The 26,652-nt window shown below is 41.5% G+C and overlaps 1 long non-coding RNA gene across 1 annotated transcript; it reads right to left on the bottom strand.

The window, feature by feature from the left end:
- Positions 1-1,504: 1,504 nt before the first annotated feature.
- On the bottom strand, positions 1,505-26,652 carry LOC106885477. The gene is made up of 5 exons (XR_001411446.1): positions 26,476-26,652; positions 22,138-22,213; positions 19,954-20,056; positions 12,485-12,581; positions 1,505-1,568 (listed from the first exon to the last, which is right to left on the bottom strand). It is a non-coding gene; the product is annotated as an uncharacterized LOC106885477 (long non-coding RNA).

Here is a 26,652-nt window from a genome sequence, read left to right as displayed (position 1 = left end):
GGTGGAGTTATGGGGCATGCTGGGAAAGAAACTCTGAGGTAGCAGTAATTTGCATGTTTAATTAACTATATAATCAGGACACTTGGGCAAGGCTTTTTTTTTCCCAAGGAAACATTCTTCACCTGTATACGTGCCATCATCGAACCCAGAAACTTCTTGTGGAGATTGTGTCTCCCCAGCGGGAAGTTCTGCCCCAAAGCAGAGAGCGGGGGGTGTCCTCCTCCCACCAGGACTGGGGGCTGAGCAGACATTTGCAGCTGCACCTTTTGCACGCAAATGGAGGGTTGTCTCCACCAGCCTCTTCCAAGGTGGAGCCATGTCCACTTCTCCTGCCCTCGTCCACGCAGAAGAAACAGTCCATTTACTGGGAGAGCTTCTCCAGTTCAGTGGTCATTACGTGAACCTTCAAATAAAATATTTGGGAAACAGGTTCTGGTCTGGATCGGGAACCTCAGGGATGTAAATGCAAAACTGTCATGGTCCAGATGGCAGCGCTGGACTTTTGGCTACTGGGGCGTGCCCTGTTGTGGGACACCATCCCCACTCCCTCCCTTTCTAACAACCAGGAGAGGGTCAGGCTCTTCTCCAGAACAGTCCAGCCACATGTGCAAGTCCTACCTCCCCCCCACTCCCCGCCCCCAAATTCGGAGCTAAAGCCCAGGCTAAAGCATTCTTATTCCTGCTAAGACAACAGCAGATTAAATAGGATGAACTGATCGGCTGTACTTCTTGTAAAGTTATCCCCAGAGATAAATGTACAATGTTGTTATGGAGGCTGTGGTGGTGTCTGCAGCGTAACTAAGGCTGACAGACTGCTTGCATGTGGGTGGCTGTCTTCTTTCCAGCTGTGACCAGCTGAATTATATCACCTGTCCCACTTGATATATTAGGATATGCCCAAACTCAAGATGCATGTTGCTGCAATAGGGAAATTAATGTCCACCACTGGAGGCAATTAATAATGATTAGGAGCAAAACAGCAGGGTTAAATCTGTGCATTTAACAAAGTGTTCATACAGCTTTTTTATACCATACTTCAGCCACTGGGTTCTCTCAAATTTCTGCTCCTTTTTTGGGGGGCTAGGACAACCTTATCTTAATTAATGTGTAAACTTAGTTGAAATGTCAAAGTTGTTTCGGTGAGACATGTTTATTCATTACTTAATTCCAGCTTCAGCCCCGGTAGAGGAAGGCATCAAACATGCCCGTGTGAAGGAGTCTATAGTGAAAAATGTTAACGTTCATTTCTGTGTCCATTTTCATTCAGAACAGCACAGCTCTAGGTATTCGTGTTTGAAGTCGCAGCATCTCTTTGATTTCTGGACTCCTCAGCTACTGTACTAAAAAGTGGCAGCAAATTGGCACATGGAAAATTCGCAATGCTCAGTTTAGTGCAACCCCTTAATTACCATAGAAAATGGTGAGTGATGGGTTATTAATTTCTCTTTTGTGGCCAAAACGTGATTTCAGATATGAATATTGGTCACCTAGTAGGAAGAGGATGCTCCTGCATATTTTAAACCTCCAGGATACAGGAAGCCTTGTGGTGTGCAGTGCTTTGTGAATCTCTGTAAGAAAACACACAGTATTGCCAACTTCAGGCATTGCAAAATTGATGATTGAGATTTCTAAACTTATAAGAATTTCCTTTTATGTAGTTTTAATAATAGTGAGATTCCTTAATAATCCCAACATTTTGAGCCCCCCCACACATTTACAGTTCTTTTCTCTGTCTTTTGATTTTTGATTGCCTTTGAAACTCTAAGGTCTTACATGTGGAAGGGGGAGCTACAAGAAAAACATGATGATTGCGGTAAACTAGGGAGAGTCTGCAATGGGGTATGTGATGTATAACCTCAAGATTTACCACAAGTCAACTTTATCACTTTGTTATATTAGACTACAGTTTCCATTAACACTGAGGGACAAGGATCATAGATTTCACCAAACTCAAGAGCCCCCCTTGGCAGTCAGGGTGGGGATGGGGACGATGATGGGGAATCACATGTAAAAAATACTCATATATACACTTTCCATGTTAGCTGTATCTTTCCAAGTTTCTTCTATGATAAAAAGGGTTCTGAGACTACTCCATTTTCTTGCCTGTGGGCTACCATTAAGTCATTTGCAGAATCCCTAAAAGTTTGCCTTCAGGCACGTGCTCTGCAACTTCAGGGTCAGTATGAATATAATGCAGAAGCACCCTTCAAAATGAAAACTTTACAAGCTCAGTACTGATATGCCTTTCAAGACCTGCAGGTTCATCAGATGCACGCTACCCAAATTAGGTTCTGGAAGTGAATGAAAATAAAGAAATTCTTTTGATTCTTGTAGATAAGGAGTCATACATTTGCTCATGTGGAAGCACAAAAAAAGATTTGTACTGGAGTTAAAAGTGATGCATTATACCTTCGATTGCAACCTAATGGTTGGTAGGAAAGCCACTTTGTAACCGTGAGATGTCAGATTTTGGGGGAGTTTTTGCATGCTTTGCTTGTTTTCATAGCGGATCAGTACAATGTTATTTAACTTACATTCAGTCCTGAACACAGAATTGTCAGACTTTCTTCACCTGCCAGGAAAAATGTACTTCTTTGGTGTTTATGATGATGAGCAAAAGAAGCCGTACAAAATGCATTTCACTGAAAATAATAAAATAGTCAAGGAGGAGAGAGAAGCTGTCAGATTACTTGAAACATATCCATTTCTGGGATAGTAATACAAAAATTGAAGTAAAAATAGAAAAGGAGACCAATAGGCCATGCCGAATGAGCTAGGCAGAGACAGCAGAAGTGCTCAGCAGACTCGACACTGCTCTCATCAACTTGGCCCAAGAGGAGTATTTGCTATTAGATGTAGACTCCTGCATAAAACATGGTGGTAATGATTACTCTGAACTGGCTCCTTCTTGTGAAGATGGAATGGTACTGACAAGACAAATGGGGCTATAAATATTATTTCAAGACCAAGAAGAGAGACCTTGAAGGGATGAGATACTGACCCAAGACATTTCCTCTCCTGTGAGAGGGAGGATTGTCATGAGGGCTTCCACATTCAAAATGTTAAGAAGTGATGATCTTTAATGACTGTAGTGATATTAATTGAAGAAGAAATCTCTGTACGGTGTGCCAGTTCTGAAGAAAGTAACTGATGACCAATAGGAGCCAAAAAAGAGAAGTTCAGGAAAAGAAACACACCTTCCAACAGTATGAAAGGAAATCTTCAACTGCTTCAAGTATTCTACCTAATTATCTGTAAATCTAGGCTCCCCTGCTGACATAGAGGGCAAAACAAGCAAGAAAAGTTGTATAAATCTTAACATGGTTCTATGACAATAATGATAAAAATAATTATAATAAAAATAATAACTAATTTAAATCTTCCCGAGGCCAATTGATCTTAAGGTAGACCTGCTTTTTGTGACAGCTATCACCATGAATCCACAGGTTACCTGCTTCATCCCAAGAAATGTATTCTTCAGTTGCTGAATTAGTCTTCAGTATACAAATGAGAGCACCGGCAGGTAGCTTTTCTATCTGAAAGTTAATTTTCTCTGCTATTATTATTTTGACTTAACTGACTTTCAGCAATTATTTATACAGACCTATCTCTCTAACCTAATCAGTTTCAACACATTCTTCTGCAGTACTCAACCTTGGATGGCAGAGGAAAAGCTATTATTTTAGACGCCGCTTTATTGGACGACAATAACAAGCGTATAGGGAATAATTGCTTAATCTTGTTGTTGGTTTTAAGCTACAAACTGTAGCAGGCTGGGCTGGACCAAGGAAAGGAGCAGACATCTGTTCACAGGTCCTCAGGCTACATTTGCTTGATCTTTCTTTATCACAGTGCCTTGATCTAAGAACAAGGGGTGCTGTGTGCAGCTGGAGGATGGAAACACTGAGATGTTTTTTGCTTTGTCTATTGATCTCAGCACGGCTGTACACGGATCTGAAGGGTTCCGGTGTGTCTCACAAATCCCAGTGAAATTGACTCTCATTTGTTCTGTTATTTGGCTATTTATTGTTACCCTTTTTTTTTTCCCCTGCGGGCCTGAACATGACACACGGGTTCACACTAGCATTTTTCAAACACTGTGCCTCTGTAGCTAATAAAGAGATGGTCAGCTAGTAGCCTGCTTTTAGATTATTTTTTTTTCTAAAAATAAAATTGTGCCAGATGTTTATTTAGAAAGCTGGTAGAACAGACTGAGAGTAATTCTAGTTTCTGCAAGTGGAAATTGGAATTCATTATTACTGGGCACTAAATGTTCGGATGCTTTTCCGAGGTCCTTAAATCTATTTCATTTCCATGTTGACAGAGATATTAGACAGCTGCTGGAAAATCTGTCCCTTCTTTCAGTGCTACAACAAGAAAGCTTTCCGTTTAACTGCCAGGGGTCAATAAAGCTCTTTAATGTACTAATCAGTGTTGAGTGAAGTGTAGGGAAGTATAAGAAGGAATTCTTTCTCTTCGATGTTTGTGTGAAATTTCCTTGGCCCTTCTAGCTTACCAGTGTCATCCCTGGCTGTGTTCGTGGGGGTCTGGAGGGCCGAAGTACATTTTTTGAAGGGTTGCCCCAAGGGCTGGGATGCAACAGGCCCGTTGGTGGCAGATGCAGCGGGGTCAACAAGGGGTTTGTTTTCTGCAGGCTTTCTGGGCTGGAGAGGGGAAGTCTCCTCGCTCTGCTCAGGGGTAGGACCAGGCTGCTCGCCCCTTCCCTTCCCAGACACGCTGTGGGGACTGGGCAACTGCATTGCGGGTTTTCTTTCTCTCCAAGTGATTTGAGGTCCTGTGCTTTTTCATGGTGTGAACAGCATCCTAGCAGAGATTGCCTTGTGGCCATCTCCTCTCTCGCTTGCAATCAAGCGACATCACTATGGAAACTGCTTGCATGGAAGAATAACATTAGGGAAGGCAGTCTGTGTTTTTAGCTCTCTTTAATGCAATATGTGTCTTAGTCTTTCCTCCCAAAAGTGGAATTAGTGTCTGGCTTTGCTCTTTATGGGAGCTCTCCCATCCCAGCTGTTTTGCTTTCCCACTTCCCCAGGCCATTCTTTCCTGACACCTGATTTTTCTTTCTCCTCAGTCTACTCTCTGAGAGTTTGCATCCTTGCTCCCTGGGTGTTTTACCCTGCCAGCTCCGCTCTCCCTGGCTGTTCCTGCTCTTCTGCTTGCAAGCTGTGCTGACAAGATCCAGGCACACTGGTGGCTTTGTCCTTAACAAAAACAGCTCTCCTTTCATTTTCTTCTTCTTATAGCACAGGAGGATGCCTAAGTGGGGCATGTCAGTGGTGTCCTCCACCTTCTTCCCAGTTGTTTCATCACAATTTTGTGGTCTTCTTAAGAAAACATGTCCAGGTGACTGCCAGAGTGGCTGCAGAGGAGAAGGACCTGGCTTCACCTGAACTTTGAGGCCAGCTTTCAGCAGGGAGTTGTGACCAGAAGGCATTTGCAGTTTCTATCTCCCAGGGTATGGAGCTGTTGCTGTAAGGAAGTGTTACTGCAGGTATACACCTGCTAAGATTATTTCCTATGAGTCACAGTTCTCATGTAACATTCAGCATGCCAATACCTAAGAGGAAGAGATTTTCTATGTCTTCATTTACCAGTCGATGTTTACATTTTAATTTTTTCACATTCCCCACATCAGGGGTTGTTGAAAGTAGAGCTTTTTACACTGCTTAGTGGCTTTCTTCAGATGTGATAGTATATTGTGAGTCTTTTTTTAAGTACTTTAATACTGTAGCCCCCTTACTTTCCTGGAAAATGAGCAGTAATTCAGAAAATATATGGCTGGTAATATATGGCAGAAAATACATGTGTGTGCTGGTGACTACCAAGGAGTAGGGAACTGACCAGCTGCTCTTCCAACCTTCAGCTCTCAGTGGTGCCATGACATAGATCCAAGCCTCCATAAAGCTCTGCGTCCCTGGTTAGCTATTTGTAAAGTATATATAGCACCTCTTTCTTGAGAGAGGAATAAGAGGGTGTACAGCTCCAATCTCTATGGATGCAGACTAGCAAAAAGTATTATTACAACTAATAAATGTTAAATGCTGTCTTTTTATGACAGATAATTTCATGAGTTCCCATTTTGAACAGAACTTATAGGGATATTTTACAATAATTTTTCAATGGGATGCTTGGCCCTCAGAATCAGTTATCTAAAGCAGCATGCAAAAAGAAAGAAATCTTTTCTGCTGGTGTATGCAATGAGCGCACTAGCACTCTGACATGAGTGTAAATGCTTTGCAATTGTTTGCTATTAAAGTTTTAAAACCGATTTTTCAATTGCTTTAAATACTTGGGTAAAACCTTACAATGGGTTGGGCAATCATTTTAGCTTTTATAACACAATGTGAATTCAGACACACGGTTATGCTAAAATCTTTCCCACTTGCGTACCTCTCACAGAGATTACAAAGGGAACATGTTATAGACAATAAAATCTAGGGGGGTGGAATTGTCATCCCTTTTCTCCGATGCCATTAAGCACAGAGACAGTGATGCTGGCCATTGCTTTGTAAAGGAAAAACAACAAGTTTACGGTTCCTCATTTCCCATGGCAAACAGATTGCTTATTTTAATTTTGAAAATAAAACGATGGAGGCGATGTGGGTCTGTAAATAAGAGTGTGCATCTCAATTTTCTGCAAATGCTTAAGTGGTTTACATCTGTTTCCTCCCAGTTGTATTTCTCAAACATGAATTTCCATTTTAAAAAGAGTCATAAAATCACTACTGTTTCTCTGTGGATCTATTAGCAATAAAATAGCCTACAGAGGTTTGCACAGCCATGGAAAATGTACAGTGATAATAGGCTGTCCTGCTGTTACATGGCTTATGCAAACTTTACATTTATCACTGCAGAACCATCTATCCGCAGGGTTGGAGTACAGCAAACAACTGAATAAAAAAGACCAAAAGAAGGAAGATGATACAGGAAGCTCTATATACACATCATTAATCAGACATGATGAATTCTCAAACTTGAATATATGTTTTCTCAGAGCCAACCAAGGGAAAAAAAATGCTGATCACAATCTGAAATGTAAAACTTTACATAAAATTAATCTCCTGCAAACTGATACTGCAGCACGAAAGGACAGAGAGACAAAGAGAAAGAGAAAGGGAGAAAACTTATTTTCATATCTGCCAGCTTTCATTTATGGCACTCCTGCTATCCAAAGGCTAGCATCATGTGGAAGAAAACTTGCAGGCTGGTACTGGAGCTATTCAGAAATCAGTGCAAGTCAAAGTGTCAGGAGTGTGAAAAGCCAGGAGTTGCAGCCAGATGCAGGTGGATCTCTAAGCCAACCACCAGACACACCACTTTCCAGCTGTGAAGTCAGCACTGTCCCAGTTTGGCATCTCTGAGTGGGGATTTACAGCCGTCTTAACTTCAGCGAAGGAGGCCCCTGGTCACCTAAGTTCAAAGAAAAGCTGGAACTGGCAACACCAGACTTATAGCTGGGGGTCTTCAGAGATTTGTCACCACAGGCAGAAGCCCTTCTAATTTTTGCATGGCCCTGGGTGGGCTGGAGGTTCTCCTAAGGTTCCCCTATCATCCTGACCCCATTGTCCGTGTGCCAGCTACACCTCCTACCAGTGGTCACCAAGGAAGATGGCTGAGAACCATGAAGCCCACTCTTTACCAATTTGGGACTGTTTAGCGTCTTCCATAGGAAGACAGTGGCTGGGCTGCAGCTTCTACAGAAGTACACATAGATTAATCTCTCACAACAAAGCCTCACTGGATTGCTCCTTGTTTGGCTCGGTTTAATATAAATGTTTATCAGGATGAAAGCAATTGGCCGCTCTTTATAGATTGCAGAAGGCGACAGTAATATCATTGGATTCTTCTTAGCTAAAGGGTAATTGGAATCAGAGAAGGAAAGGGGGAAGAGGGGACAAATAAAAGGGGAAGAAATGTGGCTTCTAGAGGGGCCAGGAAGACTGGTGAGAAATAAAGCTTCTCCCCATTTGGATGGATTCCTGCCATTATTCGAGCTGCTAGCTTTACAGCATGAAAGTCAAAAAAGCACCCAGTCCAGACACACAACATTAATCTGGTTGCCTAAATAGAGTAAAAAGGTGAATGAAGAGAAATGATTCCTCAAGAGAAGCACAAGACATATATGAGCTCCGAAAGAGCAATGACTTTTTGTACATTACTTTGGAGTCAAAAGCAAATTGTCAAGTTTCTTTTAGAAGGTCTATGTGCTAGCTTTTGTATAAATGCATCATCTTTTTCTCTCATCAGGGATCTCGTGGGAAGCATGACAGCAGTCTTTATTGCTTGTAAATGGCATACTGAAAAACATGGGACAGGTTCATTGCTGGTGGCATCGTAGTTGCATAGAAGTACCTCAGTGGATGAGTTTGGTCCTATGACCTTCTCAGTGCATTGGTGTTTTCAGCTGAATGTAAGCATATTTGAACATTTCAGTTTTGTGAGCAGGAGCTTGGCTGTTGACTGTTTTAGGAGAGATGCATAAGTCTTAGTGATGACAAAATACTCCATATTTCAAGATCAGTGAAACATTCTCAGTCAAAGAACTCCATCACGCTGAAAGAAGCTCCTTTTCTCTGTCCTCTCAGATGATACAATGGCATTTTTTTTGTGTGGCTTCAGCTGTCTTGAAGGTTTTTTCTTGAATGCAGTTCTTCTGTTGGGACCAATGCATAATGTGGTAGCTTCATTATTTCTCAGTCTAATTATTGCCCAATGATTTTTAGAGGCAGAGTTGTTGAGTGCTACAGTGTACGTTCAACAGAAAGGTTCACCATCACCTCTCTCAGTCTGTATAAACCCTCCTTCCCTTGACACTGTGAATCACTTACTGGAGCTCACATTTACCACTGCTCCAAGACTAACACTAACCTTCCAGGAGCTAATGGGAATCTAATTCTGTGTGTTTATGCTATCTGGGGCATTTCTCATATTCTCAGGAAATATGAGGAATCACCTTCTTGTGGGAGCTTTCCTTGATGCAAGTGAAATCCCAGCTGTGTTGTGGTCCTGTAGCCATGGAGCCTGGAGAAAGGTTGTATTTCAGGTCCTGGCTCTTTTGCTTTACGGGCAGATGCCATGAAACCTGCAGAGAAATTTTTCCCCGTCTGTCATTTTGAAGCACAGGGACATCTCCTGTGTTTCAGTAAACAGTTTTAGCTCTATATGGGCCATGTAGACAGAAGATTGCTTGTGTGAGGAGGGGCTGTGAAGCTCCCTGCTATGACAGCGCTACAGCAGTCCTCATGGTGGTACATGCTGGAGAAGACCTTCCAGTGCATGATTGGGAGGATATTTTTGTTCTAGTAAAGAAACCTTAACACCTGTAATTGTTATATGAGAACTTTTTCTAAGATTGGCCACCAAAAAAGAAGTATTCTGGAAGACCTAAATAGAAAAGCAGTGACAGACACCCTGAGTCAAGAAAAATATGGTAACATGACATTTGTCAACAAAACATTAACAAGTTTACAGGATAGTGTTGTTAGTTATCCAGTGACAGGTGGGCAGGACTGTCCATCTTGAACAAATGGTAATGAGCAACTGTTTAGGAAACATTTAAGGAGCACAGGTCTGCTTTTCAGGTGAAAAACCAGGATTATGAAAGGCCCCATGGAGAGTCATCCTCCATCACAGGAGGAGCAGTGGGTGCACATCACACATGGAGGACCACCACTCAGAGACATGGGACATGCAATGAGTGACCAGACTGTCTAATTAGCTAATTTCTAAATAATGTAATTTTTTTGTTGTTGTTTTTAATTGTTCCAGCTTTCAGGCTCATGGAGAGAAGGTTGGAAACCTGAATTATTGCTCAAATCTCCTGCTTTTTACGGCCATCCCTAAGTAAACCTCTGGGACACCTGCAGAAAAGAGGAAAATCCTGGCTAAAGCACCTTCTTAAGAATCATTTTAAACAATGAAAATATCTTACTGCTACCCAACCTAGTTAAAAAACCAAAACCTAATGAAGTCCTGCAGCTCCTACTGACAGCAGCTCTATAACTTTGTCACTGATATGAACCTTAGGACAATGCTCTCCGCTGATGGCACTCCATAAATAATATTTCTACTCATTACTAAAACCTGAAAAAACTCCAAGGAGAGAAATGTCATGTGCCTGAATATAACGATATTACCCATCTGAAAGCTAATGCTCCTATTTTTTTCCTCATACTGCACAGTATATTGAAAAGACCCAGTATATGCTGTAAGTGAGGATACCTATAATTTTTTTTCTCCAGGAATCTTCGCACTTTCCAGACTTACTGAATGCCATAGAGGGAAGGAACAAGTTTAAAAAACAATTAGTAGGACATGTGGTGCTCATTCTTGGCTGAAACTGCACATTCTCATCTGCCTGAAAATACTCAGCAGTCGTTTATGAAAAATGTTTTTGAACTAATGAGCTATATTTGCATTCCCCTTAGAATGGATTCAGAATTTTTCATCTACACTGCACCATGAAAAATGGATGTGTTTTTCACAGAGGTAATTTGAACATAAACCACCGCATCAATGGGAAGACAACCTTTGCAGAAACTTTTTAACTTAGCACATTCCATTTGTTTTCGCTGGGGAAGGTCAAACTTACGTGAGAGATGTAAATTTCATGCACAAACCTAGATGCTGATGAGATTTGTTTTTGTAGATAATCTGCAGCAGAGAAATTTTTCATAATGTCACCGCAAAATAAATTAAAATGTTCATCTTCATATGGCTGGTTCCATTGCATTAAAATAAATGTTGCAAGCTCATTTAATTAGTATAGTTAGGAATGTCTCTTCCCTGCTTCACTGACTCTCCAAATCACAAGTTAATTTGTCAAAATCAGACCATTGTTTTTCCTTCATTCTTCATTACTGAAAAGACAGCCCCATTTAAATAAATGTTTATGCTACAGAGAGCAGAGCAGTGAACAACCCCAAATATTTTTCTAAGCCCATGTTGGAAAAGTTTTGAGTGCAAAGACCTAGAGCGCTTTTGTGTGCGTGCGTGCATGTGTGTGTGTGTGTGTGCTGTTATTGGATATTTGACTAGCTGGAAAGGTACAAAATTGAGCAGTCTGCTGTAACTGATGATGTAGTGCACACCATCTCTCATGCCAGCGGCTACATGCACTTGGAAGCAGTTTTCTTCTATGTTTTCAAAGACAAATGATGACAAAAGATACAATCTCTATAAATTACCCTAATCAAATCATTCTCTTCAAGAACTCTTGGTTAATCAATTAGTCAGTGTTCACGGTTCTTATGAATATCACTTCAGAGCCTCCCATAGCATTGTTCTCTTCCAACGGCAAATATTTAGAGCATTTTATTAAAGAAAAAAAACCAACCAAAAATCCCAACAAATGAACACAACAGCACATATAGCAAATAGGCAGAGAACTTCTGCAACCATATGGAGTCCATTAACATAAAGCAACTCTTTGGATTTACAGATATCACTGAGGTAGCAGTTACTTGCATTTTGTTTGTTTGATTGGCTTAGTTATTATTTATACCAGGTCTTTTCGGAGGGCACCTATCAAGAATGAATGGAAAAGACAATTAAATCATCATCTGAGCCCCATACTAATGGGTTTTTACACTGTATGTTATATGTTGCAGTGCTATTCTTTAGCCTTCTCCAAGAACCTTTCCACCTGCACAGGAAAAGCTTTTACATCTCAGCTCTGTCTTCCTTCTAACTGAGAGGACTCAAACCAAAGCATTTAGTAGATTCCTGTGATTTTTCTTATCAGGAGGTTTTGGGGTTGGGTGGGATTGATTTTGGGTGTTTTTTACTGTTTATCTGTCTTCCCCTTATTTCTTTGTGTGAGGGCAAATGAAGACGTGAAAGAGCATTCACCCCACTAGGTTCCACAGCATGGCAGTATTTTAAAATGTCATTCAAAACCTGTATCTGATGTGAATCTTATGATATTGGGAGGGAGAACCACCCTATTTTCTTTTTCAAGAGCTTCAAGATGAACTTTGTTTCATTAATAAATCATGTAATTAAGAGGGAAATTTAATTGCAGTGATACTTCATGAATTCACAGTAAAAGCATGCTATATATTAATGGCTGGCATACTGACTTCCAGACATAGGAACTCTTTTGAACTGTGGAAAATCGGCATGTGCAGCTGTTAGGAAAATCCCTCCAAGATCACCAGAGTAGCTGAAGGGAGAGCGATACATTGAAAGGACTTGTTCAAAGCAAGCCAGAGGCTGGATACTTCTTTTAAGGGACCTTGGTGATGCCGTTTTCTGACATGAACTCTGCTTCACCTTCCTATTTGCATTTGTAGTGGACATAAGCATCCCAGAATAGGAAGAGCAGCTGTCATTAGGCAGTTTTGGATAGTGCTGGTATCCAAAATCTCTTGTGCTTTTCTACCCACACTGAAGTTACAGGTGGTGGTTGTTCAACAGAAAGAGAATGGGAAGCGCCTTCAACCAGGCAAATTAATCTGCTTACCTCTCCTTCCATGGGAAAGGAACATCCTCTGTTATAACCGAGAGCTTGTTTTTGCTTCAGTGAATCAGATTGCTTCAGAAACTCCAAGACGACCTTTCTGAAGAGCAAAAATGTTTCATGAACCTTCTTTGCTGCCAGTGCCTCCAGGACTCAGCTATGCAAACAGATGCTGTATCACCATCCACGGACAGTGTGTAAGAGACACAGTGGTCTCCTAAACAGATTTGGGCAATAAAAAATGACAGGAGGGAACGCAGAGTAAAACCCTGTATTACAGAGCCTATATATGGTGACAGCTCTCTTCTCCCTGTTATAAAAGTTCTTAAAACAATCTAATAATAATTTATGATTTTCATAAATGTTAGTCTGTAAAATTATACCCTCCTCACTGCATTGCAGGGACCTTATACCTGATTGCGGATCAGAAAGGGGCAAGAAGGCTTTTTTTTCCAGGATTTTTAAGGTTTTGCCGAGGCACCAGCCATATTCTTCCTTCAGATAAAGGCGCCCATGTGTAAAGGTCTGATGGTAACAGTTCTGGTGACTGAATTTCTCTGTCTCTCCTTTTTGCATCTGGAGCTCATGGTCTTTGAATATTTTCAAAGTGGAGAAATATACACCAGAACGGTGTGTAGTTCACTGGCATTCATGAAAAAAATGCCTCATGAGAACATTTGCAGAGCAATTCACACAAGCAGGACTGTGAAGAGGTGTGAAAAGACTACAGGTTAGGTCATACTAATATTTATACTATGTATTTACTATTTATATCAGTCTCTATCTGCATATATTAACAGAGAGACTGCAAAATTCTCTGAGCCCAGCTCTTCGCTATTGTGTATCATGCCAAAAGCTGCTCTCTTCTGCCTATTTACCTGTAGGCAGAATCAGAAGACAATGCCACTATATTCCTTTTTATTTACTACGTGGGAACCATCTCTTTTTATTTGTGGGAAGAAGTGCTTGCTACAAAACTCTGCCTTGGAAAGAAAGACAAGGCTGTACATAAGCATCTGAGTAAACTGCTTCACCAAGAAAACCTGAGTTAAGCTGCCGGTAATAAATACATTTATTGGGTAGACAGTAAAAAGTACTGAAGAGTTTAAAATAAATTCTGAGTTATTTAAACTTAATTTACGACCAGGAAAATAAACCCTCTCTTCTACTATTAATGTTTTTTATCTGGGCCATCAAATGTCACACCCTACTGATTTTGGATGTAAGGTCACTGGAAACAACATATCAGCGGTGTCAGCAATACAAATCAACTGAAATTCCCCTAAAAATAAAAATGTCAGGAGTAAAATAATAGGCAATAGTTATTTCATGGTATGAAAGACTTGTAATATATCAAGAGTTCACCTTTTTCTATCTTTATCATATATCACTTTGAACATTAAGTATACCTCCATTTCATATATTTTAAATATAGATAATGTATCTAGCTAAAACAATAATCTCAGAGAAAAGTGCACTGAAATGATTGTTTGGGTTTGCATTCACTTTTTGAAATGTCTTCTAATTTATATCAAATGACGAAGCAATAGCCCTGTCTATAAAAGGCAGTGCGGTGCACCAGCTGATGCTTTCTAAGAACACATTTCTGTGCTAATGGAATGTGGGAATATGAAATTGATCTGGACTAATTATTTTAGCAAGAAGAAAAAGAAGGGGTGACCCTTCACTCCGACTGACCCTTCACGTGGCCCATGAAGACCAGACCCAACATAAACCAGGCACTGCAGGAAGCAGTAACAAATGCCACTGGGAAGGCAACAGGCAGCACGTATTTGTGAAAATGCCTCCTTTGAAGTTTCTGCGTAGGTGAACACATCTGTGTCTGTTAAATTGTCTTTAGTACAAATGGGGATTTCCTCGGGCCATTTGTGACTGTTATTAAATGGCTACCAGAAAACAGGTTACTAATTTGGCTTGCACCACCGTGCTGAATTATAACTGAACACGCTAAATGTCACACCGCGCTGCATGTGGCACTCACACAAAGAGAAACAGGTGGCTATAAACCCATGTTGTACGGCCATAGCGACGTGAACCTGCACACTCAGTCCAGACATGGATGGGTTTGTGACTGAGTAAGAGCCTTTGGACCTTTTGTGTCTATGTATAATGAGGAAAAGGATGGGAATGGACTCCAGCTCAGCACTGTCACATCACTTATGTCTAACGAATCTGGCCCTGGATCTGTGGAGCTTCCCAGCCTGGAAACCTCTCAGGGTCCCTTGACACTCTTTTAGGGTTCAAGCCCTTGGTCCTGTGCTCCATATGAAAGCAGGAGCCAGGACCCTGGTTGCCTGTCCCAAAACTTTGTCTTTGGGTGCTCACCAGTGCTGTCCACCAAGCAGGTGAATCACCCTCCTCCTCGGAGTGGGGCTATAAGGTGACTCATCCACCTTTTCCCTACGTTTTGAATCCTGTGACTCTGTCTCTTTCCCTACCTTTCTGCCACGTTTTTTGTCTGAGCCGCGTGTGTCTCTTCCATTTCACCTTGCCTTCAGAAAGGAGAAGGAAGTGCCTACACTGCCACACCATAAATGCAGAAGTTCCTGAGCAGCCATTTTCCTATTCCTTCCAGCACTTTTTCCTTTGTATTGATTCAGCAGTTTTCTTAGGTAAAAGAACTTGGGTTTCATGGCAATGATATAATCTAGCTTGGACGGGTAAAGTGTATTCCCCAAAAGAGAGATTTTGGAAACCCTGTTAATTTTTTTTATCACTTAGGCCACAGAGGAATCAAGATACTGACTTTGATGAACTATGCATATCATCCTGTTCATTCCCTGTAGTACTACCAAAATATTGTCCTCAGCACAGAAAAGGTGAAATATATCTGATGAACACAGTTTCATTATGTCAGGAACTCTCTGCTATTCCGCATTATGATGGACTTCTCCATTTCTGACTCAGAATCTGATTCTGCCTCTCTCCAGCATTAACCTGCTGTGATCTCATCAGGAAAGCTGATCCATGAAGCTAAGGTTATAGAGAATGTTACTTAACCTAATAACCGGTCTGACAAGTTTTTAAATGTCTTTTAATATTTTCTCTCCAGTTGTGTTCTCATTCACACTGTGCTGATAGCAGCTGAGTAGCAGCAGCCGTGGAGGTAGGCACAAAACCTGTATTTTCCTTCCCCATGGTATATAAGGATATTTAAACTTCAGAGGAATCTGTGAGACAGTCTTGTTTACTCTGCTTGACCTGCAAGCATACCCTTTCTCTATTTATGGCACAAAATGTACCCATGCTGGGGGAAGAAATCCTTTATTTATCTGCAGTAGGTTCAAGAGCACTACAGATAGACAAGGTCCATACTGTTTCACAAATACGTACCAGCCTTGACCTGCAGAAACCAATCATGGGCTTATTGTGTTGTTTGTATGATACAAAACCAGTGCCTCTTCCCTGTAGAAAGTAAACTGAGATGACTAAACTGACTTCACTTGGTAATTCTCTCAGCAATCTGATCAAAATGATTAATGGTCATTCTGGTCAACACTGGATTTAATTCAAGGTCACAGAAAAAAAAAAAGATAAAAGGTCACTTTGCTGACCAACCTCTATATATCTACGTATTTTTGTTATTAAAGGAATTAATCTGATAGTGCCTCCATTCACAACACATTAATTATTTATACATTTGATACAAAATTACTTCATACAAAGATTGAGATTGAGCCTTAAATTGCCAGTATGGGAGACAGAGATTTAGACCCATGATGAGCCTCATTTAGGTCGACACAGCTGAATTCCAGTTTAAATGCGTAATGAGTCCGGTATTACACACAGCCAGACTGACTTACACCAAATGTCACATATCCTGGGGAAACTAAACTCCAAAAATAAATCTTGCCCTGAGAAAAATCTTAAGTTTTGTGACACATTTATTGGAGTGCCTGTTTTCAGGAAGACTTAGCTCACTGTCCTTCATTTTGAGATTCGAAGTGACAGATATTTAAAACAAATAATGATACAGCAATATTATTCAGTCTCCGGAAGTTTGGGGGGAACATTCTCAGCCTTAAGGCACTGAATTTCAGTCAGAAGTAATTTCTAATGTTGCTTCATCCTATTACTTGTAAATTCAATGTAATTAGAGGCATATTCAGTTCATTACCAATTTGAACTCTTGCCCAGTTTTTTTCAGTCTGTTGCTTTTTCAAAACACTTTATTAAAAACTTGTTTTGCTGTCATATGTTTTAAAAGGAAATAATATCTCACAACTAATCATTTATTAAGATAATGCAACCACACAATGCAGAAAAACAACGTAACCTCGCTAGAAACAGATGGAGAGTGAGAAATAAACCTTTGCTTGGTTGCACATGAGTATTTTGAACTTACATTTGAAATATATATTAGCTGTGTTTTCATCCCAGGAGTGAAAAATACAACATTAGACTGAAAAACAATTATTTCCCTTGCTTTTGGGCATACAGTACATTATTACCTAGGCTCACTTATTGTTTCAAATAATGCCTTCTGAATTTTCATGTGTTTTTCACTTCCTATAAATGCCTATAATGAAAGACGGGAAACCTGAGAAAAATGTGGAAGCTATTTCACTCTATTTCTGTTATTTTATTATTTTCTTTCTGCTGCCTCATTAGGCCAATTGTTAAACATCACATATCAGAGAGCAAAGATTTCCATTTTTAGTGATGGATGATGGACTAAAGTGATCTTTTAAAACTACGGACAGTGCCTGCCCAATGCAACACCCTTTGATGTTGATGAGAGGTTTTCCATGGATTAGAGATAAAAGAAATGTCTATATATTAGTCACAGGATCCCGCAAAGCTCATGTTAGGAATCACACATGCCAAACCTAAGATTATCACTGAATACTGGGTAACCACGTTGTCTGGTCTCAGGCAAGCGCTAACTGTGGTCCTATTGCCTTCCTCCTTGCTGAAAGATGAGCAGGGATTGCCAGTAATCCCCCAACAGGAATGTTTAAAAAAAAAGTACATCCCGACTCATGTTTAGAGCTCCTAAGGGAGGAGTTTGAAACGTAAAGAGAGCCCTGCAAGGAGTTTGGGTGAGGGCAGAGTGATCCCCAGAAGTGATAGCTGGACATGGGATGCAAGTTTTGTGTGGGAACAAGACTGTTCCTACTCAAGTCCTGTTGGACTTGTGCAAGCATCATGACGACTTTCTAACTGGATACCCAAGGAGAGAAAAACCTCTGAGAGCTGCCCTGTAGTATAGGTACACAGTTTTAATACCACAGCAGCACTTTAAAAAGATGGGCCCAGGACCACCCCTGGAGGCCTCTATTTCCCAATACTTCTCTCAGCAGTGTCTATCAGGGGACCAGCCCTGCTCATGGTTAGCGCAGGTTAGTGAGAGAAAAAACAAGTCTTCCAGGAAGCAGCATTAGGGGGAAAGTGTCTGAAGTGCAGTAAAGCACCAGGGAGAGCGTCTGAAATCAACAGTCTCCCAGACAGTATTTTTAACAGTATTAAATGCCTTTTTAGTTATTATTTATTCATTTTGTTCTTACAGGCAACATCCCTCAAGAATAAGTACACACCTATCTATACGTATATGTGAGGTTTTATCCTTCTTGTTTTTCATGTGCTTTGTCCTCTGCTTCATTTTGGTTTTCTTCCCCTCTCTTTTGTTTTACTCTTGTTGTTGCTTTAATTTTCTTCCCCTGCATTTTTTATTCTCATTTAACTTGTCTTCTACTTCTGGCTTCATTTCTGTCCCTGCTTCTTCTCATTAAAATGTCCAGCAATTGAATATTTAACGTTGACAGACAGATAGACATAACCACCACAGGGCTTTTAAGTTAATGTCCTGTTATTATTGAATGTCTGAGGGAAACTGAACCCCAAAGAGCTAATAATTAGGACTACTTGCAGATTCAGGAAAACAATATTAAATTGGTTGCACTTCTTTCAAAGCACGTTGCAGCCATGAAGGCCAGAAATGTAATGTTTTATTTGTTAAAAAAAAAACCCAACACATTCTTTAAATTAAGAGTATGTTGTTTAGGGCAGATAAACATGTAGAACAGATAAATGTTCAGCCTGCACTGAAACCAGGCTGGTGCCATCCTCCTGTTGAAATAGGAATGGCAAAATTCTGTAACAAAGGGCTAAAAACACAAAGCCTGAAGTGGCCCCGTGTTTACCAATACATGGGATATTCCCATAAGAGGGGATGTTGAGGTCTCTCTGCATCTGAGGCCTGGATGGCATATGACAGAGGTATGAACATGAAGATGCATGCCCTCGACCTGCTCTGATCATACATTTTGGACAAACAGTAACATCCAGAGGACTCACACTTATGTAGCAGTGCTGAGGCTGCAGGGTTTTCATGTGTCCTTATCTGCCCAAAGCTCACTGATTTTTGGGTACAGTTTTTGCTGCTTAATCTTCTATAGGCACATAAATATCCCAGCAGATATTTAAATGACTGTCAGTCTAAAATGGGGATCTCAAATAAGTTCTTAGCAGCCGCCAGCACCGTATGCTTGCCTGGAAGGGGAACCAGTGTTTGGAGAATCTAGGGGTTCATAGACCCAGATTATTTCCAGATTATTGACCAGATATTTCACCTGGCCTCTACAACTTCTGAAAAAGCCCTTCATGCAGCAGTGAAACAGTGAACCAGAGGTGGGAATCTGGAGCTCTTGTTGCCCTTGGCATGTCTCTCCCACCCACGGAGAACCACAGTCTGCAGGTCAATCAACCCGGCACTTTGCACAGACATGGACATGTCCCTGAGAGAGGGCTAAAGGGGTTGACAGGACAGTGCTAAAGGCATTTCTGCAGGAGTAGTTACTACTTGGATCTTTTGGAAACCACAATGTACAGACACATCAATCACAGACTAACCAGGGCTGGCAGTAGATACATTCACACCTCATGAATGGAAGTGAATTGTCTTTTTGTTTGGTAATTCAGTTGTTTAGTCCCAAGATCAGTTTGCCAGTTTGAATCAGAGCAGATTTCTGTAACTCAGCACTGCACGTCACAGCTCGAGTGAAACTAATGCTCCAGTCTTCTTTGAACTTCTGAGTGTTTTGACCTTCAGAACTTGTACCATGAATTTTTCAATTAACTAGCTCATAATTAAATCAACTGATTAAATAAAGAAGTTTTAGTTGATAAAGTACCGTTATGCATTCAGATGGCACAGGAGTTTTAATGATATGTAGATTGTCCCTAAGATCAGCTCAGAAATGGATTCCATCCTCCTACACAGCTTCACGAGTGCCTCCCTGTCCCATAGCCCCCTCACTGTCCAGGCAGCCCACCTAAATGAGGCACCGTGGCCCTGGAGACAAGGTTACAAGACATTTTGTCTCTGTCCTTGGCTCCACTGGCACTGGCAGGGTGTACTGCTGTTTTGTGCCTCCGTTTTGAACTCCAAAATGAAGCTGTGATGCCAACTCTGCTACAGGGTGCTCCGAGAGGAGCATGATCTTACTCACCCTTGAGACTCAGTTTCACCAGATAAAGGGATATTCAAGCAGCGGCTCTGGAGTTAGGAAGGAGGAGTTGTTCTTTTTCAGGGGAGGGCATGTGTGGGAAAAGCTGGAAAAAAACAGGAGACAAAGTCAAAAACTGACATTACTCAAGCAAGTATTGGGATATGTGGCATCAACAAAAGTAGAGGTATTTTGCCTGAAAGCTGGCTGAAGAAAGATTGCAGTTGAGAATGAGTCACAGAATCATAGAATCACAAAATCATTTAGGTTGGAAAAGACATTAAGACCATCGAGTCCAACCATAAACCTAACACTGCTGAGTCCACCACGAAACCATGTCCATAAGTGCCACACCTACATGTCTTCTAAATGCCTCCAGGGATGGTGACTCAACCATACCTCTGGACAGCTTGGTAACTCTTCCAATGAAGAAATTTTTCCTAATATCCAATCTAAACTTTCCCTGGGGCAACTTGAGGCTGTTTCCTCTCGCCCTATCACCTGTTGGGAAAAGAGATGGGAAAAGAGACCAACTTTCCCATCACTATAACCTCCTTTCAAGCACTTGTGGAGAGCAGTAAGGTCTCCCTTTTCTCTGGACTAAACAACCCCAGTTCCCTTGGCCTCTCCTCATAAGGCTTGTTCTCTAGACTACTCACCAGCTTTATTGCCCTTCTCTGGACACGCTCCAGCACCTCAATGTTGGCTTTTGAGCAAGGGATGCTGATTTCTGTGTAAGTCATTGGCTTGCCTGAAATATTACAGCAACCTCCAGGGTTCTCAGTCTTGTTTCTCCAACTGGGCCCAGACACCAAGAGACATGTGACTACCATGTGACTATTGCAGGTATCTCAAGCCCAGGCCACTCCTGTCCTTGCTTGAGCAAAAGAGCCTTCTGTTGTATATGAACTTCAACTGCCTTTGGATCATTATCAGACTCTACCAGCAAAAGTTGCTTGACTTAGAGGTGTCATTTGGCACATCCTTTCCCATCCCTTAAAGGGGAGCACCATGACAAAACACAACGACAAAAAACATATTTCTCAGAGGATAGAAACAAGGCACCCAGGATTTTTCTAAAAGCTCTTTAGGCCAGTTCCTCAAGGCAAATCTTTCTTCCAAATGTAGGACTCGATATGCCACATGAAGCCATACCTACTGCTCAGAGTCTAAATTTAGACTCTCTTCAGAACTGAAACTATACCAGAGGAAAAATGCTTAACAATGGTCTTTATTTAATTTGACATAACCCTCTTCAAATACTTGCCTTGCAAAATCCTTTTGTGTTCTTTTAAGTAGGACAGTTTCTTTCCTTTGTGTAATTCAAGTGGGGCATAAAGTGGGAGCTATCCACTTAAAAATACACACATCCACAAGTAGAAAAATAAGAGAAAACAAGTCTCAAACAATCAAAGTCCTTAACATTGCAAGTAGGGAGAAAGAGGGAAAAGAGAAGGAGGAAGAAAAAATACTACAAAGGAAAGAGAAAAGGAAAGAAATAAGTTGTACAACATTATGCTGATTCTTTTCAGGCTAGGATGCATGTAATATTTATCACATTGTCAATATTTTGACACTGTCACTTAAATATCTTGCTATTGAAATAACCTGAAAAGTGGTAATGTCACAGTGAAAATAATAATAATTATTATTATATGGCACAGATCCATTCCCTTACGTGCTTGTCTTCCGTCAGTATTTCTTCTGTGTTTTGTTTCACTTGCATGAAAACACATGAATGGCAGCAGGATTCACTGCTGCTGCTCCTACCCAAAGTCATAATTGCATATTTTGGATGTGAGACCTAATTCCGGTGTGATAGACTGTGGTGATGCAGGTAACAGATAACAGGATCAGAGGAATCAAAACCAAGCTTCTTAGAATCAAGCAAATGTGTTTAATAACAGCGAGTAACCCAAATCCATAAAATAATTCATACCCTGAAACGGCACTAAGTGGAACGTTTTTAAAAACATTTTCAAGATGTATTACTAGATTTTTAATTCCTGAACTGTGCATATAGCACATTTGTTTGATTTAGTGTCTAAAATAAACTTTTACTACTTTTTATTCCTGCTAACACTGAAACAATTAACACAGCGAAGGGAGAGTGTATGAGACTCCCATCCCCCCCCCAGCCCACTCATCAACAGAGCTCTTAAGTGTGCTCCCATCTGTGTAGCCCACCTTTGCTCTTAGCTTCACATCTGCAGTCCCACTGGTAGATGTCTTCTGGTGGCTGGAGAGTGGATGCAGTTTTGGTCTATGTTAGGAGGAAAGGAAAGCAAATATGATTTTCCAACACTCAAGCAGCTACATATTGTGATACTGAGATGTAGATGGATCTCAGAAGGGTATTTAGACAAGTGATGGAGACAAGAGATCAAACTCTAGACAAAGAGGTCAAACTCTAGACAACTTCCGAGCAAGACACTCAGAGGGTAGATTATTAGATGATGGTGTATGTGGAAGATGTGACTGTGGAAGAAGAAACAGAGAAAAAAATCAGCTAACGGAGAATCAAAAAGAAACATAGGTTTGCTTCTCTGGAAAAAAGGAACAGTGTGAACAGAAAAATGATGAAAGCACGAGAAAGACATCCAACTCCAACAGAAAAGAAAAAGATGCAGCAGTCAAAGAAAGAACAACTGGGAAGACTGCTGTCCAAATCAGATTTAGACAAGAGAATGGGTACTGGTAGCTAGGAGCAAGGATGTGCTGTGGGGCTGGAAAAGCTCCTGATGGGAAAGGAAGAAAATCCACCAGCTGTCCTTCATGGCAGGTCAGATGACACTGCCATAGTCACGTTGGAGGTGATCAGGAGTGGCTGCCAGGTGAAAACACAGGAATGAATAAAGTTACAGGTGCCCTTCAGTAGGCAAAGAGGAAAAGGCTCATGGGCCTGAAAAAGGTTCTGGGATGTGTGACCCCCAAAAAAGGTGTTCAAAGGGTGAGGACTCCATGTGAATAACTCCTAGGATTGCAGTCACATGACTGATAAGAACTTTAAACTAGAATCAGAGGGGAGAGCGTTGGGAGACTCACTTAATCTCCATGCCTGATTTTAACGCAAGGAAAAAAAGGAAAACCAGATAAATGAGATTATTGCAATGGGTAATAGGACACGGAAGGGGGGAGAAATAGGCAGCAAGAGAATATGGGAGTAATATTGAAGAGAGGAATAAATGTTTGTGCGATACATTTAATGAAATTTGCTATTTAAAACTGGATTAAAACAGAGAAAATCAAGAGAAATGCTGTGCATTAAGACCAGATACATATAGGAAGTAGAATCTCTGGTGCAGAACAAAAGAAAAAGATATTACAAGAACAATAGAAACAAGTTGGAATAGCAATCTTGCCTCAAACACAGGCATTGAAAAATACACGTTATTTAAAAAAGAAGAAAAGGTAAAAGGCGGTGAGGTAGCAATTCTCATTAACTGATGAAGTAGACTGAAAAGAAATAAGAATTGATTGCTTCAGTAAAACCCAGAAACAGGCTAAGTCAAAAATCACTTTTGGAAAGCCTGAAAAAGAGCATCTATGGGAATTAAAATAGAGTCTGCCACTCACTCTGATGGCTGGATTTTGTTATGGTTGGAGATCACCATCTTATTAGAAGAAATAAAGGGAACACATCATTAGAAGAGTTTCAAATTCACCATGCAGTAAGCAGTGCTTCCAAATACAGAAGGACAAACTATCTTTGCAGGAAAGGGCCAAGTTTTTACAGCAAGTAGTCCCAGGCTCTAGGGTAATATTAGATACAGTTCTGGTTAGTATCAAAAAGCTTCAGGGTAATAGCTTGTAGCATAGAAGTTTGGTCTAAATGACCATGAGTTAATTCAATTTTAAATAAGAAGAAAAACAAGCCTAGACCCATGACCTGTGTGTGAGTTTGAACTTGAAATGTCCAGCAAGCCAGAAAATATTATGACCTCTAGGATCTGAATGTAGAAGGGACTTGGTGCAAAAATTCCTATGAATTTACATCCCCATCCCACCCTTCCTAAACACAAGAAAGGGGGGAAATAATTATGGAGTAGGACAAACACCCCTCACAAAAAGGGATCGGGAAAGAGCTGACACAGACCAAAAAAAAAGAGATGATCAGCAAAGAAAATCTTATTTACGGTCAAGAAGAACAAGACTGAACTACAACTGGGTGAGGCTTGGGCTGTGGGAGATCCTGCCAAAGAAACTCATAGCAAGAGTGCATCAAAATAAGTAAACATATGGACAAACAAACACAAATATTGCCGTTGGGGCATTTTTCACTGGCCCTCTGTTCCAGCTATTCCAGAGAAATTCAACTGTTAACCAGGATCTGCTCAGCAAAAAGCAGCATATCCACTCCCAAGACATACTGGAGCTGGTTTATACTGGAAAAATCTGTGCACTCTATGAACCTACCCTGTCCCATATCATTGCAAATGAGTTAAGCAAATCTATTTCACTTTCCATGGCACTGGATGTGAGGAAATCTGGACAGCTTAGTTCCATGTCACCAGATATATCAATAGCACCATAAATGCCATACGCCATGAATTTCAGCAGTTACAGGCAAAGCCTTCTGATCACGGTGACTGGACTAAGGTAAGGGCTGTTTTTACTCCATCAGGTGCTCCTGGGAACACCGCAGCCATGGCAAAATGCAAGAATCAAAATGGGATGCCTGGCTAATGGGAAGCCTGGCTGTAGGCAGAGGAGTCCAATCTAACCACAGTTCCTGTCACTACAGGGTACCTGGCCTGGCCAGTAAACATCCCAGGTGACCTGTAAAGCCCAAGGCAATTTTCCATGATAATCCTACTGAGGGTCTGGGGTTGGTGAAGGCACTACAGAACCCCAGACCCAGCAAGCACAGTGGGCAGGTATTGCCCAGCCAGCATCCCAGGACCTGGGATCAGGGTAGCCCTGTGACCACACTAGAAAGCAAATGATGTGGGCAGCAGTGACCTCCACCATTCATGCAAGGCCTAGGGACCCTTTACAGTTCCTTACCAGTCCTTTGATCATTCCAGGGCTACCTCCCAGTGTCACTGGGGTTTTCCCAGCCAGCCGTTCCTCCTGCCACTGCTAATCATCCATTGGAAATGGCTGCCCGGTCTGTCGTTTCAATGCCCTACAGCATGGGACAAAAATTCCCAATAACTTCTCCCTGGAGCATCCAGAATTCATTTTTTAGGGTTACAGAAACTTTTAGAAACAGTGGAGCTCACACAGGGCATACACCTCCACCTCCATGTGAAAATAACGTGTGTGGCTCTGCTCCTTCGGGCGACTTCTTCTTCGTGCATCAGGTAAATGATGAATTACCCTGTCAGTCAGAGTGCTCCCTTTCAGGGAGATAAAAAGCATGTGCCTGAATAGAAGCCACTTGGTTTTAGCTGCCACACAGCCTCATGGATGGAGGTGACAGGTTGCTTCTGTGGCACCCAGTCCTGGGAGCTGCCCCTTAGATTCAGCATGAGATTCTATGAAGTGCTCCAAAACGGTGGCCAGAGCTGAAATTTGGGCTTTTGGGCATCACCTCACTACACAGAGCACAGTAAAGGCTGCAGGGAAGGATGCCATGGAGTTGGTTTTGCATCTAAACCAGGAGGCTGGCACACAGAGTCCCCAATCCTCACATAGGTCAAGGCAGGGCTCTGCTTTTTGTGCATGGGAGATCCACCTGGGCTGGGAGCTGAGTCAGCAAAAAAGCTACCACCAAGCCAGGGCAGATCTCCCTGAAAATTATATATATATTACTTACCAAAGGAAAAAAAATGTGGTTCTTGATGGGCAGTCAGTCCCTGCTCTTCACTGGATTTACCTCCATCCTCATGGCATTGCCTTGCTATCCCCATAAATACTTTCTCCAAGAGTAATGAAAGAAACTGCTACAGAGCTCTGCAGGCTCTAACCTAGTTAAATGCATTGTGGGGGAGAGGATCTTTGCTGTTTATGGGGCTTTTCTGATGAGGGATGATCCAGAGAGATTTTAACCTTCTCACCATCACGATATGATTGCCATGAGGGTAGTGGGCATTGTACAACCAGGTTGGTCCACTGCCAAGCAGTCTGAAATTTACTTACAGCACGTGGGTGCCTATACCAAACAGTGTGGAGCATAAAGAAAACCTGCACAAGTCCTACTTTATTTTTTACTGTACTGCCTAATAGATGCTCTGTCAAGTTATACATTTCTTGCTGTGACAAATTATTCTTCTTCTCCTGACAGGACCTCCAGCTGAGTCCGCTGTGCTCAATTAGGAGAAAATGCATATTTTAATCCACCCCATGGTGTAGTAACATTTCACTCTGTGGCCTTGGCAAAGGAGCCATTTAACTATTTCTGCAGTGGTTTCACATGCAGCACATTATTCTAATGTCAGCAGCATTTCCGTCTCTTCTAGTTTCCCTGGCAGTCCTCCCCTAGGCATTGGGATGTGGACAATTAAAGCCCACTTTATCATTTTGGAACCAACGATTTCCTTCCCCTGATACATTTCATCACTACACACCAGCTGCTCTTACCGTCGCAACCACCTCTGCTTCTCCACGCCACTGCCGTCTCCTGGTACAACGTTGGGACCACTCTCCACTGGAGGACTGGCAAAAGGTGATCCTCTACTCCTCCTAAAATGATGCATCAGGTCTCTGCCCTCTTCAGTAGCCACGACCAGCTCCAGATCTCCTTCCATCTTCAGCAAT

The sequence above is a fragment of the Calidris pugnax genome, unplaced genomic scaffold (genome assembly GCF_001431845.1).
Source record: "Calidris pugnax isolate Ruff unplaced genomic scaffold, ASM143184v1 scaffold11, whole genome shotgun sequence".
In the NCBI taxonomy this organism is placed as follows: domain Eukaryota; kingdom Metazoa; phylum Chordata; class Aves; order Charadriiformes; family Scolopacidae; genus Calidris; species Calidris pugnax.
This window is presented reverse-complemented; position numbering and strand designations above follow the sequence as displayed.